Genomic DNA, 5,533 nt, shown 5'->3' with positions numbered 1-5,533 from the left:
GCCAATAACCAACAGCGGGAACTGGATACCCATGTTGGCTCCCACATATTCCACGATGATCTCATCGGATGAACCACGATGTCGAGGATTCAAGTAATCCTATATACAATTCCCTTTGTCAATCGGTATGTTACTTGCCCGAGATTCGATCGTCGGTATCCTAATACCTCGTTCAATCTCGTTACCAGCAAGTCACGTTACTCGTTCCTTAATGCATGATCTCGTGACCAACTACTTAGTCACATTGAGCTCATTATGATGATGCATTACCGAGTGGGCCCAGAGATACCTCTCCGTCATACGGAGTAAAAAATCCCAGTATCGATTCTTGCCAACCCGACAGACACTTTTGGAGATACCTGTAGTGCACCTTTATAGCCACCCAGTTATGTCGTGACGTTTGGTACACCCAAAGCATTCCTACGGTATCCGGGAGTTGCACAATCTCATGGTCTAAGGAAATGATATTTGACATTAGAAAAGCTTTAGCAAATGAACTACACGATCTTGTGCTATGCTTAGGATTGGGTCTTGTCCATCACATCATTCTCCTAATGATGTGATCCCGTTATCAATGACATCCAATGTCTATAGTCAGGAAACCATGACCATTTGTTGATCAACGAGCTAGTCAACTAGAGGCTCGCTAGGGACATGTTGTGGTCTATGTATTCACACATGTATTACGGTTTCCGGTCAATACAATTATAGCATGAACAATAGACAATTATTATGAACAAGGAAATATAATAATAACCATTTTATTATTGCCTCTAGGGCATATTTCCAACAGTCTCCCACTTGCACTAGAGTGAATAATCTAGTTACATTGTGATGAATCGAATACCCATAGAGTTCTGGTGTTGATCATGTTTTGCCCGTGGAAGAGGTTTAGTCAACGGATCTGCGACATTCAGATCCGTATGCACTTTACAAATATCTATGTCTCCGTCTTGAACGTTTTCACGAATGGAGTTGAAGCGACGCTTGATGTTCCTGGTCTTCTTGTGAAACCTAGGCTCCTTGGCAAGGGCAATAGCTCCAGTGTTGTCACAGAAGAGAGTCATCGGGCCCGACGCATTGGGAATAACTCCTAGGTCGGAAATGAACTCCTTCATCCAGATTGACTCATGTGCTGCCTCTGAGGCTGCCATGTATCCCGCTTCACATGTAGATCCCGCCACGACGCTTTGCTTGCAACTGCACTAGCTTAGTGCCCCACCATTCAACACGTATCCGGTTTGTGACATGGAGTCATCTAGATCTGTGTCAAAGCTAGCATCGACGTAACCCTTTACCATGAGCTCTTCGTCACCTCCATAAATGAGAAACATATCCTTGGTCCTTTTCAGGTACTTCAGGATATTCTTGACCGCTGTCCAGTGTTCCATGCCGAGATTACTTTGGTATCTCCCTACCAAACTTACGACAAGGTTTACATCAGGTCTGGTACACAGCATGGCATACATAATAGACCCTATGGCTGAGGCATAGGGGATGACACTCATCTTTTCTCTATGTTTTGCCGTGGTCGGGCTTTGAGCCGAGCTCAATTTCACACCTTGCAATACAGGCAAGAACCCCTTCTTGGACTGATCCATATTGAACTTCTTCAATATCTTATCAAGGTATGTGCTTTGTGAAAGTCCTATGAGGCATCTCGATCTATCTCTATAGATCTTGATGCCTAATATGTAAGCAGCTTCTCCAAGGTCCTTCATTGAAAAACACTTATTCAAGTAGGCCTTTATGCTTTCCAAAAGTTCTATATCATTTCCCATCAATAGTATGTCATACACATATAATATGAGAAATGCTACGAGCTCCCACTCACTTTCTTGTAAACGCAGGCTTCTCCATAAGTCTGCATAAACCCAAACGCTTTGATCATTTCATCAAAGCGAATGTTCCAACTCCGAGATGCTTGCACCAACCCATAGATGGAGCGCTGGAGCTTGCATACCGTGTTAGCATTCTTAGGATCGACAAAATCTTTCGGCTGCATCATATACAATTCTTCCTGAAGGAAACCGTTAAGGAATGCCGTTTTGACGTCCATTTGCCATATTTCATAATCATAGAATGCAGCAATTGCTAACATGATTCGGACGGACTTCAGCTTCGCTACGGGTGAGAAGGTCTCATCGTAGTCAACCCCTTAAACTTGCCGATAACCCTTAGCAACAAGCTGAGCTCTATAGATGGTAACATTACCATCCGCGTCCGTCTTCTTCTTAAAGATCCATTTATTTTCTATCGCTCGCCGATCATCGTGCAAGTCTGTCAAATTCCATACTTTGTTTTCATACATGGATCCTATCTCGGATTGCATGGCTTCAAGCCATTTGTTGGAATCTGGGCCCGCCATCACTTCTTCATAGTTCAAAGGTTCACCATTGTCTAACAACATGATTTCCAAGACAGGGTTGCCATACCATTCTGGTGTGGAAAGTGCCCTTGTGGACCTACGAAGTTCAGTAGCAACTTGATCTGAAGTACCTTGATCATCATCATTAACTTCCTCTCTAGCCGGTGCAGGCACCACAGAAACATCTTCCTGAGCTGCGCTACTTTCCGGTTCAAGAGGCAGTACTTCATCAAGTTCTACTTTCCTCCCAGTTACTTCTTTCGAGAGAAACTCTTTCTCCAGAAAGGACCCATTCTTGGCAACAAAGATCTTGCCTTCGGATCTGAGGTAGAAGGTATACCCAATGGTTTCCTTAGGGTATCCTATGAAGACGCATTTTTCCGACTTGGGTTCGAGCTTTTCAGGTTGAAGTTTATTGACATAATCATCGCATCCCCAAACTTTTAGAAACGACAGCTTAGGTTTCTTCCCAAAACATAATTTATACGGTGTAGTCTCAACGAATTTAGATGGTGCCCTATTTAAAGTGAATGTAGATGTCTCTAAAGCGTATCCCCAAAATGATAGCGGTAAATCGATAAGAGACATCATAGATCACACCATATCCAGTAGAATTCGATTACGACGTTCGGACACACCATTACGCTGAGGTGTTCCAGGCGGCGTGAGTTGTGAAACAATTCCACATTTCCTTAAGTGTGTACCAAACTCGTGACTCAAATATTCTCCCCCACGATCTGATCGTAAGAACTTTATTTTTCTGTCACATTGATTCTCCACCTCACTCTGAAATTCCTTGAACTTTTCAAAGGTCTCAGACTTGTGTTTCATTAAGTAGACATACCCATATCTACTTAAGTCATCAGTGAGGGTGAGAACATAACGATAGTCACCGCGATCCTCAACGCTCATTGGACCACACACATCAGTATGTATGATTTCCAACAAGTTGGTTGCTCCCTCCATTGTTCCGGAGAATGGAGTCTTGGTCATCTTGCCCATGAGGCATGGTTCGCATGGGTCAAATGATTCATAATCAAGAGACTCTAAAAGTCCATCTGCATAGAGCTTCTTCATGCGTTTGACACCAATGTGACCAAGGCGGCAGTGCCACAAGTATGTGGGACTATCATTGTCAACCTTACATCTTTTGGTATTCACACTATGAATATGTGTAACATCATGTTCGAGATTAATTAAGAATAAAGCATTGACCAGCGGGACATGGCCATAAAACATGTCTCTCATATAAATAGAACAACCATTATTCTCAGATTTAAATGAGTAGCCATCTCGCATTAAACGAGATCCAGATACAATGTTCATGCTCAAAGCTGGCACTAAATAACAATTATTGAGGTTTAAAACTAATCCCGTAGGTAAATGTAGAGGTAGCGTGCCAACGGCGATCACATCGACCTTGGAACCATTCCCGACACGCATCGTCACCTCGTCCTTCGCCAGTCTCCACTTATTCTGCAGCTCCTGTTTTGAGTTACAAATATGAGAAAACGCACCTGTATCAAATACCCAGGAGCTACTACGAGTACTGGTAAGGTACACATCAATAACATGTATATCACATATACCTTTGGTGTTGCCGGCCTTCTTGTCCGCTAAGTACTTGGGGCAGTTCCGCTTCTAGTGACTGTTTCCCTTACAATAAGAGCACTCAGTCTCAGGTTTTGGTCCATGCTTTGGCTTCTTCCCGGAAACTCCCTTGACGTCCTTCTTGAAGTTCTTATTACCCTTGCCTTTCTTGAAACTAGTGGTTTTATTGACCATCAACACTTGATGTTCCTTTTTGATCTCCACCTCCATTGATTTCAGCATTGAATATACCTCAGGAATGGTTTTCACCATCCCTTGCATATTCAAATTCATCACAAAGCTCTTGTAGCTAGGTGGAAGCGACTAGAGGATTCTGTCAACGACCGCGTCATCCGGGGGATTAACTCCTAGCTGAGACAAGCGGTTGTGCAACCCAGAAATTTTGAGTATGTGCTCGCTGACAGAACCATTCTCCTCCATCTTACAACTATAGAACTTGTCGTAGACTTCATATCTCTTGACCCAGGCATGAGCTTGGAAAACCATTTTCAGCTTTTGGAACATCTCATATGCTCCGTGCTGCTCAAAACGCTTTTGGAGCCCCTGTTCTAAGCTGTAAAGCATGTCGCACTGAACTAGGGAGTAATCATCACTACGCGACTGCCAGGCGTTCATAACGTCTTGAGTTGCTGGGAAAACGGGTGCTTCACCTAGCGGTGCATCTAGGACATATGCTTTCTTGGCAGCTATGAGGATGATCCTCAAGTTCCGGACCCAGTCTGTATAGTTGCTACCATCGTCTTTCAGCTTTGCTTTCTCTAGGAACGCATTGAAGTTGAGGGTAACATTAGCGTGGGCCATTTGATCTACAAGACATATTGCAAAGATTTTAGACTAAGTTCATGATAATTAAGTTCATCTAATCAAATTATTTAATGAACTCCCACTCAGATAGACATCCCTCTAGTCATCTAAGTGATACATGATCCAAGTCAACTAGGCCGTGTCCGATCATCACGGGAGACGGACTAGTCATCATCGGTGAACATCTTCATGTTGATCGTAACTGCTATACGACTCATGTTCGACCTTTCGGTCTCTTGTGTTCCGAGGCCATGTCTGTACATGCTAGGCTCGTCAAGTCAACCTAAGTGTTTTGCATGTGTAAATATGGCTTACACCCGTTGTATGCGAATGTTAGAATCTATCACACCCGATCATCACGTGGTGCTTCGAAACAACGAACCTTCGCAACGGTGCACAGTTAGGGGGAACACTTTCTTGAAATTTTATGAGGAATCATCTTATTTATGCTACCGTCATTCTAAGCAAATAAGATGTAAAACATGATAAACATCACATGCAATCAAATAGTGACATGATATGGCCAATATCATTTTTTCTCCTTTGATCTCCATCTCCGGGGCGCCATGATCATCATCGTCACCGGCATGACACCATGATCTCCATCATCGTGTCTTCGTGAAGTTGTCTCGCCAACTATTACTTCTACTACTATGGCTAACGGTTTAGCAATAAAGTAAAGTAATTACATGGCGTTACTCAATGACACGCAGGTCATACAATAAATTAAGACAACTCCTATGGCTCCTG

Source organism: Triticum dicoccoides, chromosome 5B (genome assembly GCF_002162155.2).
Source record: "Triticum dicoccoides isolate Atlit2015 ecotype Zavitan chromosome 5B, WEW_v2.0, whole genome shotgun sequence".
In the NCBI taxonomy this organism is placed as follows: domain Eukaryota; kingdom Viridiplantae; phylum Streptophyta; class Magnoliopsida; order Poales; family Poaceae; genus Triticum; species Triticum dicoccoides.
This window is presented reverse-complemented; position numbering follows the sequence as displayed.